At 48.0% G+C, this 15,112-nt stretch overlaps 1 pseudogene; it reads right to left on the bottom strand.

Annotated features, from left to right (window-relative positions):
* Positions 1–5,003: 5,003 nt before the first annotated feature.
* On the bottom strand, positions 5,004–13,298 carry LOC109386702 (elongation factor 1-alpha-like; annotated as a pseudogene).
* Positions 13,299–15,112: the final 1,814 nt, after the last annotated feature.

Raw genomic sequence — 15,112 nt, 5'->3', positions numbered from 1 at the left:
ACTTGGGCCAGTGAAGCAACGTCCTCCACAACTAGACTGAAGAACAAAAGGACTGCAACTTGTCTGTTCCCCTTCCCCCAATTCCCCAGCACTGTTCCCATCCCCTCAATTCCCCAATAAAAAAAAATAATAATAAATAAAATAAATAAATAAAATAAAAAAGACGTGCTGTGCTTTATGCTCATGCTTCAAACTCATCAGCAAAAAACACCCGCATTAGCAGGGGCAGGTTCAGGGCAGTTCAGGCAACTCAAGAGTAACTCGAGGCTTCTCCTTGAGCCACTCTTTCCCAGGTGTGGCCCTGCCTGGGCTTCCCTGGCCTGGAGGGGCCTGAAGTAACTGTCACCACTTGCCTCCTGACCACTTTCATGGCTAGCTGGGTGACTTTGCCACCAATTGCTGCTTTTTTCTTTTCTGCCTTGAAGAGCCCAATGGCTACTGTCTGCCTCATGCCAGGCACAGCAAAACAACCTTGGACACAGGACGTGGAGAAACAAATGGGGAACACTCCCAGGGCACGAACTATAGGACACTTGCACAGGCGGTCCAGTGAGTCAAGTGAGCCACTCTGACATCTATTTTATGATACTTCGATATCTATTGTACCTATAAGTGATATGTTTTATAGGTAAAAAAAAAAAACTGAGGTTGGGCCGGCCGAGTGGCGCGTTGGTTAAGAGTTGGCTTGGGACGCCAGCTCTGAGCAGCAGGGCCCCGGTTCAGATCCCATATGAGGGCCAGTGACCCTGCGCCCTCCACAGCTAAGATGGTGAACAACCGCTCGACCTGGAGCTGGGCTGCCCTGAGTCGCAGGCGACGGCGTAGGCTGCAGTGGAGCTGCAGTGGGCTGCCGTAAGCTACCATGAGTGGTTGGCAACCAGCATGAGTGGCTGGCAGCTGGTGTGAGCTTCCAAGAGCTGCCATGAGTGGCCAGGACAGCCAGCGAGCGACTGCCTCACCCAGGAAGAACACAACGATAATACCAACATGGGCCAGTGAAGCCATGTCCTCCACAACTAGAATGAAGAACAAAAGAACAGCAACTTGTCTGTTCTCCTCCCCCAATTCCCCAATAAAATAAAATAAAAAATTGAGGCAAAGAAGTTGAAGGACATGTGGCTACAATGGTTAAAAACCTGAAAGTCTCACACCAGCATTTAAATTCTTAGCTACTTACCTGTTCTGTTTCCAAAGTAAAGGTCACCAGTAAAGGTTTGCTTTTGGGGCACTTACCACCCTACCATCTTAATGCTCCTAGCCTCCAAGTAACTTGTACCTTCTCTGTGCCCATCACAACCCATGAGACGGATCTCATTTACGTTCAACTGCGAATCCAGCAGTTCCTTCTCCTGGGGGCTCTTGAATGCTTCCCCGACTTCAAGTTGTAGAGAGAAAGGCTTTGGCCCCTGGCTTCAAGCCCCATAGCATTTTTGGCAGAGGTAGGAAGAACTCACCCAGCATTGCAAGATTCATGTGGCAGCCTGTGGCCCACCTCTAAAATTCGCCTTTTGAAATTCACCCCCTTTCCCAGTAACTGGGAGATCCTAATGGTAGTGGCTTGTTTTCTTTATTTATTTGTAAATATCTAACATCTAGCACAGAGCCTGGCACAGAAACACTTCATAAAAGTTCCTACTCCCTATGTATTTGAGTTCAGAATGTTCTAGGTTAGTGGTTTAAGCCCAGCCATTCATACTTGTAAATCTCACAGGCATTGCCCCTGAGTTGAGCCAATATATTGTATTTCAGGAAGCAAAGATTCTCAGAACCTTAATAGCTCTTAGCTCTCATTCCATCTGCTCTGTACACAAATGGAGAAACTGAGGCCCCTTCCCTTCTCTGGGCTTGTTAACATACAACAAAGTTAAGTAAGTGTCAGGAGTAAAAAAGGAAAACAAGACTCAAATACTCTTTTTTTTTTTTTTTANCCACAACTAGATTGAAGAACAAAACGACAGCAACTTGTCTGTTCCCCTTCCCCTAATTCCCCAGTACTGTTCCCATCCCCCCAATTACCCAATAAAAAAATCTTTAAAAAAAAAAAAAAAGCTATTGGGATTATGTGTTTTAAAAAAAAACAACAACAACAAAAAAAAAACTCTCCTAGGATATTATGTCCTTCTTCCTCCTGTTCTTGCACTAGGATGTGGGCAGTGTTCCTATACTTGTGTGTGCATATAAGTTACCTGCAGATCTTATTAAAAGACAGATTCTAACTCCGTGGGTCTGAGGTAGGGCCCAAGAGTTTCAACAACTCCCCAGGTGACCCATCCACTAACTAGCATGCTCAACCCAAAACGTCAACACTTTAGACCCCAGTGTGGTATCTGTTTGGAAGCCAAGCTTCTAACCAGAACAGAGGGTACGCTTTCCTGGCTGCTCAAAACTGGTTAGGGAAGCAGCCCCACTTGCTCCGGGCCCCAAGATGTTTCATGGCTCACCGCATTGCCAGAGCTGAACTAAAATCCTAGCGTCCTTTTTTCACTGGGTCAGGAGCCCAGGCAGTTTAATTTTTAAATGGGGAAGTCAACCCAACTGAGAAGGACCAAGGGAAGGGTAGGCAGGTTTACACTGTTAAAATAGAATACAAACAAAAACACAAGTACGTAGCAAATGGCTAACAGTTAAGTGCACAGGGACAGCAGTAGCATTAGAGGGACTTTCACTTTCCACATATTTCTGAAACGCTTTTAGATGAAATCAGCATGGTCTCCATCTCCTCTGCACAATATACAGACTTCCCTCAGCAGCTAGCAGCCAGCACTAGTTGGCCAGATAGTCACAAGACTTAAGTTTGTTCTCAAAGATGTTTATTCCAGTTGTAATTGTTACTGTAATTACAGAAGTTAAAACAAGTGAGGCTCCCCTATAAAAATGAAGCCAAATCACAAGTATCAAAACTCCTTCACAAGTGTTCGCTCCACTCACAAGGTGGTGCCCTGGCCCTACAGTAAATGATTGAGAAGTGAATGCACACTGATATTTTAAGTGAAACAAAAAGTATTTGATAACACGTTTCATGATTTCCCCCCTGGATCTGATCTTATTGGGTAAGGCTTTATTATCAGGAAGACAAAATAAATCACATTTTCATAAAAAAGTAGGCACACCAAATAATCTCTGGGTTTTAAATTTTAAAATACCTATGAAGGCAGCAAACGAATCAGAGCAGCATTGACAGCAATGAAAAGGTAGCCTAAGGACAACTGATCTCATTAGTCACAAGCGAGTAGGTTACTGAACTGAATTAACACGTGCTTAAAATTTAAACCCAAGACTAGAAACTATGAACCACTTGCCAAGTAATGTGTTTAACGGTCAGAGAAATAGTGGCTTTTGAATGTCACTTCAGTGACGTGGAAATGTACAGGCTAGAAAGTTCCACTTTCGTATCAAAGGGAGAACAGAGCCCATTGGTAAGAGTGACATTTCTCACACACCAAAACACAAAATTAACCCTTTCGAGCACTATGTGCCTGGCATAAGTCTAAGCATTCTACAACTATTAACCCATTTAAATCCTGAGGGATATTACTATGATTATTGCCTCCATGCTACAGCTGAGGAAACTGAGGCAGAGAAATTAACTTGCTTAAGGTAATACATCTAATAAAAAGACATGGAAGGAATCAAATCCAGGCAATTTGCCTCAAAGACCACCCTCTTCTCTACTTATACTGTGCCTCTCAATAACCTTATAGGCTCTCATTTTAAGTCTGAACAGCTACACCAAAACTTAATCCCAAGCATCACACCAAAGCCTGCGATCCCTTCACCAGACATCAGTGCTGGTAAAATCTCTAGTGAAGAACAGAATCACTGAATCGTGGGGAGCCTCCTGGAACATGGGAGCACTGCACCCCACCTGTAATTAAGGCTCTGAATTCAAATCCCAGCCCCAGTCATATCTCCCCCTCTACCATCAGTTTCCATGTGACTCCCGCACCACAGCCTATCAAGCAGGGTGTGGTGAGCTCGGGCAATGCTGCGACACTCGGGCTTGGATCTGCCGGGAAACACTGGCATCCAATCAGAGGAAGACGGGGTTGTTACCAGCTATTCCCATCGAAGCTTTAAGTGGCTTGAGGTCCAAGGACTTGAATATGGCCAGGATCCTTTCACAGAACACACAGTAACATACATTTCATGGAAAACATTTTATTGGCCGTTTGGATAGAAACGGGAATTTATTTGCCAGGAAGGATGATCCCATCATACTNGCTCCAGGTTGAGCTGTTGTTCAGCATCTTAGCTGTAGAGGGCAGTGTCACTGGCCCTCATATGTGGGATCCGAACCGGGGCCCTCTGGCGTCTCAAACCAGCTCTTAACCAACGCGCCACTCGGCCAGCCCGACATTGATCATTCTTCATGCCGGCATTCTGTGAGCCGTGCCAGCATCTGTCCCTACAGGCCTCATCCCACCTGATCTGAGAGAAGGTGGGAGCCATTGCTGTGGCACAGTGGACAGTGAGGCCCACAGAGCAGGCAGGGCTGACCAGTAACTTTGGCCTCTGGTTGCCCTTACACCAGGGTGCACTGCATTTCTGGGAAGGGTGTGGGCAGCAGGGTGTCACCTGGGCTCTACTTCTAGTGACCCCTCATATCCATCCCCAATTTGTGCACCAAGATCATTCATTACCTCTGCAAGTGAGCTAGACTCCAAGACATACTGCAGGGTAGATGAGACCAAGGGGAAGACTATGTACAGATTTGCTCTGAAGCAGGACAGCAGAGGTCATGGTGAGGTCAAGGTTCTCAGTGAGCTGAGACAGAGGGATAAACGATGTCTCCAAGACCCAAGGAAGCAGTGTTGGGACCAGAGAAGGAATGGGCTGGGGGCCAGGGTAGGAGCAGTCATGAAGAGGATGGGATGATCTCCAGGTCCACTGCCTAAGGATAGGGCTCTGCTCCGGGCGGCAGCCTGCACCTTCGAGAACTTCTGTGTGCTCAGCTCGGAGTTTGCTGTCTCCTGGTTCCTTCCTCACAAACTCCAGCTGCCTGTTCAGGGAACCACCAGGTGGTCCTCTTCTTGACCAGAGTCCCACCAGGATCCCAAGTTGGCCACGGGGGCGAGGCTGACACTGCTGCCCACAGTCGCCTGCAGACCCCATAGACATGGGTTTCTGAGTCCTGAAGTTGCTGTCTGTGGGGCGAGCACGCAGGGAGCCTCAGCTCCAGTGTATACCTTGGCCTTGTGCTGGGGGTGCCCAGTGTCAGTTACACGCAGCACTTCATAGGAGCTCCCTGTCACACCTCACATGCCCTTTATCACACCACACATGCCCTGTGTCACTGCAGCCTTACCCATGTGGCATTCTGGTCTTGCTTGTGTCCATATCTCTTGGTTTTAGTATGCTTCCTGGTGAGCTTGAATACTCGGTATATTGGCATTCTCTTTACATCCCCTGGTGAAAAGTGTGACCCATGTACCTGGTGGCTTAAGGTGGGCATTGGGCCGTAAACGCTCTCACACACAACTGGTGGTCTTGGGCCTGTGGTCGTGCAGACACTCCCTAGTCTAGTGTTTCCCACTGTCAATTTAACTTCCAACTAGTCAAATTTGTTGAACTTTATAATCTCTTTGCTCCTTCAGTCCTTGTTAAGCAAGTGTGCTGTACCTCTGGGATGGGTGCTCTGTTTGGTTTCTATGGTTTCCTGTGGCTTGCTGTCCATGTGTTTTCCTAATCCGGACACCCCCTCACTGGTTCCCACGTTACTCCAGCTGCCTCCTGCCCTGCTGCCTGTTGACTCCTGTTTGCTCCTGTAATAAACACCTGTCCTGGAAAACTAAATAAATAAAAATTAAGAAAACAAAGGCAGGACCTAGGAAAGGCGTCCTTGGGTCACACACAGCAAGCTCACAGTGATCGGTCACTCTCAGTCCTTGGTGAGACTGACTCTCAGAGGAGGCAGTGAATGCCATGGGTGAAAGGGTTGGGAAGGGGGATCAGGGAAGGCTTTGCTGGATGTGGAAATGGGCTCCAATCAAGAAAGCCTTGGGCGGGCCGGCCGAGTGGCGCGATGGTTAAGAACTGGCTTGAGACGCCAGAGGGCCCCGGTTCGGATCCCACATATGAGGGCCAGTGACACTGCCCTCCACAGCTAAGATGCTGAACAACAACTCAACCTTGGAGCTGGGCTGCTGAGTCGCTGGCGGCGGCGTAGGCTGCAGCCCCTGCTGCAGTTGGTTGCCATGGGCTACCGTGTGTAGCCAGCAGTCAGTGTGAGTGGCCAGCAGCCACAGTGAGCGGCCGTCCAGAAGCCGGTGACTGATCTGCCTCACCCGGGAAGAGCGCAATGATGGTGCCAACTTGGGCCAGTGAAGCAACGTCCTCCACAACTAGACAGAAGAACAAAACAACAGCAACTTGTCTGTTCCCCTTCCCCCAATTCCCCAATAAAAATCCTTAAAAAAAAAAGAAAGCCTTGGGCCGGCCGAGTGGCTCAGTTGGTTAAGAGCGCAAGCTCTGAGCAATAGGTTGCCAGGCCAATGAGCTCAGCTGATGAAAGCACATGCTCCTAACAACAAGATTACTGGTTCGACTTCTGCATGGGATGCTGGGCTATGCCCACCCACAGCTAAGACTGAATATGGTACCTTGAGCTGAGCAGCCACATGCTGCCAGCGGGCGGCTGGATGGCGACTGGACTTGGAGCTGAGCTAGCTGCGCCCTCCACAACTAAAATTGAAGGACAACAACTTGACTGTTCCCTTTCCCCAATTCCCCAACACTATTACCCTTCCCCAACTCCCCAAGAAAATCTTTAAAAGAAAAAAAAAAGAAGAAGAAGAAGAAGAAGAAGCCTTCTCCCATGGGAGAGAAGCAGAACTATGCAGTACTGAAGCCACACAGAACAAACACATCTTGCCTCATGGCCTAAAAAACTGGTGGCCCAGAGAAGAAAGTTACCATTTCTATTAATACTCAACTCTTGGAAAAGTGGGGCGGGGGGGAGATAAGATGCCTTGACAAAATTTAATAAGCATTTTTATATAAACAATTCAAGTTGGGGTGGCTGGTTAGCTCAGTTAGTTAGAGCACAGTGCTCATAACACCAAGGTTGCCGGTTCGATCCCCACATGGGCCACTGCGATGCACCCTCCACAGCTAGACTGAAACAACTACTTGACTTGGAGCTGATGGGTCCTAGAAAAAAAATGTTCCCCAATTAAAACACACACACACACACACACACACACCAAAAAAACACACAAAACAACCAATTCAAGCTTATAAAAAAAAACAAGAGTAGCCCCTCTTTTTACAGAGGGGATAGTTGAGGGTCAGAAGTAGGTTGCCCAAGACCCAAGCCGGAAATTGATAATGAGGCCAACTCCTCACTCAAACACCAGCTTTGTCATCGAGGATGAGCTTTTCCGTTAGTTTGATTAGCTTGGCAACTCGTTGGCTCTGTGCTTACTCAGAGGCCTGCATAAGCCTGAGGTCAGCATCATGCCCATCTTAAAGATGGAGAAACTGAGGTCTCCAATGTCACAGGTATTTCTTAAAAGCTAAGTCTAAACTCTAAATTTGTCTAGTCCACTGAATGCATGCTTTGTTTCTTCTTGGTATCTAGAACATAGTAGGTACTTAATAAATGTTCAGAAGGACGTGAGAATAAAATCCCTTTATCTCACTGGCTGAAATATGTGATAACACGTAGGACGTGGGCAAATGGGCATCAAAGCTTTGGGTTTGTGCGCTTACATCATATAAAGTAACTCGCTCATACCGTGCCTTTTTACCCTTTATATTTTTCTCAGCACTTGTCCTCATCCACTATGCTATACCTTGTTCTCTAACAAGGCCAAGTGCCATGAGAAGAGTTGTATCTTATCCATGCTGCACCCTCAGCACCAAGGACAGTGCCCAGTGTGCAAATGTTCAAATGCCATTCAAATGCACACACTGCCAAAGGCCCTTCTGATCTTTCTCAAGGACAATATATGTCAGAAGACTCCAACATAATGCCTATCCTTTGTTTCATTAGGAACTTATTCTCATTAAATAGAGGAAATGCTCAAAGATTTATTTACCAAGATGCTTATGGCAGTTTTTAATAAAATTAGAAATAATATTCTCAGAAGCAGGTGGCCTTGGGCTATTTAACTCAACTACAAAGGGTCCCAATTTTCTTATTTTACATGGGAATAACATGCCTTCTTCACGGGGTCATGTATAGGTAAAGTGCTTAATCTGGTGTCTGGCATATAATTTCTCAAATCATTAATCACCATTTTCCTTAATAGTGGATATGGCAAAACAAACTACTGTACTTCTGTGAGATGCAATACAAAATGCCCATTAACTATTCAACATCTTTAAATGGCAAGGACAATTTTTAAAATAAAAAGTGTTATAGAATGTTATATATAGTTTTTTCCTGCTGTGACTACCTAGAAAGAGCTGCATGAAAATTAGGTTATCTATAAACTGTGAGATTGCAGCTTATGCTTTATATCTATAGGAAATGTTCATTGTAAAAACGTTAGACAGTGCTTTTATAATCAGAAAAAGATAGCTATGTGCCTGTGGAGGAAAAGGCTAAGAATCCTTTAGTCAGTTATAGAAAAGGTAGGCTTTAGGCAAATGTATATAATAAGTGATAGCAGTTAGCATTTGAGCACCAACTCTATGCATGAATGCATGCCCATGTGGAGTCTTTCATGTTATTCTCACAATCCCATGAAGTGAGTCCTAAGGCTCAGAGCAGTAATACCTCACTTATCTCTTTACTGTGGGCAAGGAATGGAGCTGGGGCTTGAACCCAGGTCTGCTGCCAGAGCTAGACTTCCCGGGTAGGGAGATACTCATGTAGGAATTTTAAACCTTACTATATTGTGGGGTCTGTGAGCACAATGACTATGTCTTAGACACGTTTATATTGCCCCGACACTGCCTAACCCATCTGGAGAGGCAGAACAGCTTAAATCCTATGACATGGGCTAGAATTCTGGGCTCTGCCAGCACAGCCCAGGAGGACTTCCTGCGATGATAGAAATATTCTATAACTGCACAGTCCAATATGGCAGCCACATATGGTCGTTGGGCACTTGAAATGTAGCTAATACAACTAAGGAATTGAAATTATTTAATTTAATTGTAATAATTTAAATAGCCACACACTGGCTGTCACATTGGACAATGCAGCTCTATGCATACTAGTTGTGTAGTCTTGAGTTACCTGTTTGTTCATCTGTAAAATGGGGATCAAGTCATGTTTCCTATGGGGATAGGGATCATTCACAGTGACTGGCCCGTAACCACCCTGTAAATCATGGGGATTATGTTCTAGAGGAAGCCCAAAGACTTGAACGAGAAAGTCCCATTTAACTGGCCCTGCCCCAGTCAGCCCTCACCTTGGTGTTGGGTTCTATCATGTTGTCCCCATGTCAGCCCGGGACGGGCACGAAGGCGACAGCCTCAGGGTTTTGATCAATCTTCTTGACACAGGCTTTCCCCTCCCGGCTGATCTCCTCAAAGCACGTACCGCTGCAGGGCGGCTCCATGATATCCATCCTGTTGACCGCCATGATGAGCTGCTTCACATCCAGCATGTAGGTCAGCAACATGCTCACGGGTCTGCCCATTTTTGGAGATGCCACCTCAAACTCATCTACACCCCTTGCCACAGTCAGCACAGCACCATCTGCCTAGCCCAAGGGACAGAGAGAGGAAGGCCCAGCTCAGATCTGGCCTGGGGTGCTCACTGTACACCCCCATTACAGGGCCAAGGCCACCTGGTGGTACCTGCAAGGTGCCCGGGATCATGTTCTTGATAAAATTTGCACAGACCAGGGGCATCAATGATGGTGATATAGTACTTTTTGGTCTGGAACTTCCACAGGGAGATGTCGGTGGTGATGCCACGCTCCCGCCCTGCCTTCAGCTTGTCCAGCACCCAGGCGTACTTGAAGGAGCCTTTGCCCATCTGGGTCAGGCATGGGAGAAAAAAAAACCCAGGGTCACGTCTACTTCCAAAGCTGCTCATCGACCAAGAAGAAGGTTCCTAAATAAGTTGAGAGTCAGAGGGACAGTCACAGGACAGTTTATGCAGATGCCATTGACCTTTTTAAATAATGGAATGCATTACTTGTATAATTAAGTTTTTCTATTGGAGCAAGATTTAAAGTCAGAGCGGCCCAGGTCATATGATACATTAGCCTGGCACATGGTCAGCAAGCCTTCAAGTCAGTAATCACAGCAAACACCTAAGTAACGCTAACCATGTACCTGGGGCTGTTTTAAGCACATAACATGAATTTTCTCATGTAGTTCTCACAACAACTCAGCAAAGTTTTGTTATCTCCATTTTACAGATGAAGTAACAGTGAAATTAACTGACTAGCCCAAGGTGACACAGCTAATAAGCAGCAGAGTTAGGGTTTGAACTCAAGGCATGGGTCTCTGAAGTTCAAGCTCTTAAGCCCTATCCTATGTTAAATAGGAAGGAGCTATGACTGATAATTACCCCCAGGACCCTGGGTGAGTTGAACTTCTTTCAGCATTGGTCAAAATGAGGGCACTGAAACGTCTGTAGCACATACGGGGTACCACATTGGTGCAGGGTCTACTCTACCACTCGCCAGCTGAAAGACCCTGGCCATTTGTTCATTTCATGTCCGGTTCAAGTGCTGCGTTAGGCCTTGAGGGCAGAGTGAAGAACAGGACAGACCAGAGACCAGGTGGCTTCCTCAGGAAAACTGTTAGGCCATTAAGAGATAGGACTAGAACCCAGGTATCCTGACCGGCTACTACAGAAACTTCTATAAAGTCCATCATAGTTTAGAATATACATTAGATAAGCAGTTCTCAAAGAGTGGTGTGGGGACCCCTGGTGGTCCCTGAGACCCTTTCGAGTTTGCAAGGTCAAAACTATTTTCATAATAATACTAAGACATTAATTTGCTTTTTTCTTCTCATTCTCTCATGAGTGTACAGTGGTGTTTTCCAGAGGCTGCATGACATGAAATCGCAACAGATTGAATGCAGAATCAGATATGAGAATCCAGCTGTTTGCTATTAAGACAGAAATTAAAGATATCAGCAAAAATATAAAGCTTTTTTGGGGGGGTATTGGGGGATGGGAACAGCGCTGGGGAATTGGGGGAAGGGGAACAGACAAGTTGCTGTCGTTTTGTTCTTCAGTCTAGTTGTGGAGGACGTTGCTTCACTGGCCCAAGTTGGCACCATCATTGCGCTCTTCCTGGGCGAGGCAAATCAGTCGCCGGCTTCTGGACGGCCACTCACTGCGGCTGCTGGCCGCTCACGCTGGCTGCTGACTACATACGGTAGCCCATGGCAACCCACTGCCACAGGGGCTGCAGCCTATGCCATCGCAGGCGACTCAGCAGCCCAGCTCCAGGTTGAGCTGTTGTTCAGCATCTTAGCTGTAGAGGGCAGTGTCACTGGCCCTCATATGTGGGATCCAAACCGGGGCCCTCTGGCATCCCAAGCCAGTTCTTAACCATCGCGCCACTCAGCCGGCCCATCAGCAAAAATATAAAACAATGCCACCCTTATAAGATTTTTTTTGTTTTGGAAAATAGTTATCTTTCAAACACACATACACAAAATGGGATACTTATGTTCATGTGTAAGGGGTTTATTACTGTTCATTTAAAATGAGTTAAATATATTTAAAACTCAGTTGTAATTGTGAATATTGGAAATATATTTAGTTCTAATTTACATAAGCAAAAGCTCTTTGGAATCCCTTTCAGAGCGTAAATGGTTCCTGAGACCAGAAAGTTTGAGAACCACCACATCAGCTGATTTGCTCTTCCATAACCTTCTTGGTTATGCCTCCACCATATTGGGTGTGGACCAATCAGTCTCCAGGTTCTAAAGCTTTCCTTGACAGCTCCTGACACAGGAAGCACCCTCACGACAATTCTGGCTGCACCTCAGGAAGCCAAGATTAGGAAAATGGGAACTATGTAGCCGATGGCTCTGACTTAGGACCTGTCACACTCTCGTTTGGATCCCCGTTTATACCTCTGCAGCAGCCGCCTCTACACGCCAGTTGCATCTTGTTGAGATGCTTCTTCAACCCTCTCCAGGGTTTCCCACACGCCTCCCTGGTGTCCCCTCCTCATTCTCCGGCATGGGCTTTTCCTCCACCCACTCCAGGGCTCTCTGCTCCTCACCCTTCCCACAGCATGTACCCAGCTCCCTCCCACGGCGTACTCTCCAATTTGCATTTCTGTCTTAAGCTCCGGATTTCAATAGTCAGCTGGACCCTGGACATCAGCACAGAAAGCCCTGTGGATGCCTCAGTTTTCACACATCTAGAGCAGACATGTTTGGACCCCAGATCAGCTCCGCCTTTGGTATTCACCGACCATCCAATTTCCAAAGCCAGAAACTTGGGAGGCACCCTAAACTCCTCTTCCTCCCTTACCCACTTCCCTTCAGCTAACCCCTCCACGTCCCTGGACTCCATCCATTACGCTCCACACCCATTGCTGCTGCCTGAGCCCAGGCCACCATCCTGGCTCACCTGGTCAGCTGCAACAGCCTCCTAACTGGCTTCCCAGCCTCCTCCCCACCCTGTGGTCTGTTCTTCCCACACAGCACCCAGAGTGCTCTTCCTAAAAGACTTATCTGATCCCATCACTCTCACGCTTGAAATCCTTCAATGGCTGTAGGGAAAGTGGGTAGGCTCCTTAGCAGGGCATTCAAAGCCTGCCTACTCTGGGCTCCTACAGCCCCCCCACAGTTACTGAGCTTGTCATGTGACATGAGGGTGTGTGACCAGGAGTTCCTTAGGGGCAGGCTTGTTATGGTCACTATCATATCCTCAAGGTTCATGATAGATGCATGGCAAATAAACCCTTTCCCCCTATTAACTGGGGATGTTGGCAGCGTAACCTGCCACACAGGGTGGCATCTGTGTCACGTTCAAATTTAAACCTTGGTGCCATCCTCAGCAAGCTATTTAACCCTCTGAGCCTCATTTGCCTCACTTGGAAAACTGCAGCCATACCACCTGCCTGGCAGGATTGCGAGGGGAAGCACCTACCAGCCCAGCAGGTGCTCAGCTGGGGTGGACTGTCCCCTCTTCTCCCACCATGAAACAGCCCTCCCAGGTAAACCAAGGCTGGGAAGGGAAGGAGGGAGCTCAGGCGAAGCCGCCTCACCTCAGCCGCCTTCTTCTTGAATTCTTTGATTGTCCTCTTGTAGGTGCCCCTGCATTTGTGGGTGAGGTGCCCAGTCATGGTGGGCTTGCCTGAGTCCATGTGACCCATGGCCACAATGACCATGATGTTGATGTGTGTCTTCTCTTTGCCCATGCTGGGGGCTGCGGGGAGAGACAACAGGCGTGCTCAGGGCGCGCACTGACTACCTCCTGCCCCCAATCATCTTCCTTGGGACTGGGCCGGCTCAGCCCGTAGAGCGTGAGATAGGAGAGGAAAACAGGTGGCCAGGAAGGCAGGTGGAAGGGACCTCCCAACACCTAGTACCTGGGGAGGATGCTCTGGTCTCTCCCCTAGCTCCAAGAAGGATGTGCCTACCTCCAGAGCCTGGAGGAGCCATTGAACTTCCTCACACCTAGAGCAGACCAACAAATGCCAGCCCCTCTCCCTTCAGTCCTGGGAAGAGGAAGCCAGAGGCCCAGCTAGCAGGGGGTGGGCTCTTCTGTTCCAGGTGGGGAGAAAAATGAGCCCACTGCCCGCCAAAAGGAGGTGCCTCTGGGCTTTGAGGTGCTGATTTCTACCCCCTCCCCATCACCTCCAGGGCCAGGTTGGGTGCTAGGAGGTGGCCCAAGGGTCAAAGGCCAGGGGTGGCAGGGTGGGGTGAGAGGCGAAAGCAGAAACCTGGGGTCAGGAGGAGGTTCCTGGATTCCCATCCCTGGGCTTTCAGGCATGTGCGTGTGCGTGTGCGTGTGTGTGTGTGTCTGTGTCTGTGTGTGTCTGTGTGTAGGAAGGGGTGGGGGGAGAAGGAGGAAGTGGGTGGGAGCTTTAGCTTTTTACCTATGTGCCTTCTGGGTCGTCCTGGGCATCATGAACCAGATGGATTCATTCCTGTCTCCATCAGCTGTCACAAAGCCTGACCCGTGGCAAACCTTGAATTAGTTGAGTGAAGGCAGAATGACCACGTACCACCTTCGAAGCCCTGAACCCAGAGCGCTGTTTGTGCCATCTTCTTCATGTCCTACTCTTTCTGAAAAGGAGGCTCGGGAGCAGGGCTGCTGGTGAGAAAGGAGAGGGACTAGGATTGGAATTCAACTTGTCTGACCTCAGAATCTTAGCCAGAGCCCAGCTCAGCCTCTCAGTGAATTAATGTGTGAAGAAAGGAAGGAAGGAAGGGACGTGACTCCAATCCCAGCCCCGTTCATCTCAGCAGTCCCAGCCTCCAGTGCTGATTGTTGAGTGAATAGTTAGGGTAGGACCTGGGCGAAAGGTAGGAGTAAGGGAGCTGGAGGGGGGATATCTTCCCTAGGATTGAAGGTCACAGCTACTGGACCGGAGTCAGGCCACTACAGTGCTGGCATTCTCCAGGATTCTGGCACAATCCACACATCAGTCCTTGAGGACCAGGCTCTGTGCCTGGAGACCAGTCCGATGCAGGGAAGGTGGCAGAAAGAACAGGATCGTGAGGCCAGCAAACCTGACTGGATTAGAATTCTAGCTATGCCACTCTCCTTCAGTGGGTCCCTTATCCCCTCTGAGCCTGGTTTCCACCTACGTCTCAGCGTTACCTCTATTCAAAGAGATAAGGCAGCCCCCCTCCCATTATAGATCCTCATGATGCTAATAATAGGTCCTTTAAGAGACTTAAGACAAACTAGAAACACAAGGGGGCACTCTAACCTCAGATTAAAATGCTCTTACAACAAGACAATTAGGGAGGAGGTCTATGAACCACAGCGAGGACATAACTAAACCTCAGACAATGAGTAAGGGTTTAATAAAACAAAGCTGACACCTTGGCCTCAGTTACCTTTGAGCTCCAGGCTCATGAGAATGGAAGAGTCCCACGGACCGCATCTCCTGGAAACCATAACTAACAATGCTGTGACTGACACCAGGTCCTGAAGCCTTAGCCCCGACCCATCAGTAGAGCCCCCAGCCCCAACTCCCATAGCAACCACGATTGATGATTT

The sequence above is a fragment of the Hipposideros armiger genome, unplaced genomic scaffold (assembly GCF_001890085.2).
Source record: "Hipposideros armiger isolate ML-2016 unplaced genomic scaffold, ASM189008v1 scaffold_138, whole genome shotgun sequence".
Lineage (NCBI taxonomy): Eukaryota > Metazoa > Chordata > Mammalia > Chiroptera > Hipposideridae > Hipposideros > Hipposideros armiger.
This window is presented reverse-complemented; position numbering and strand designations above follow the sequence as displayed.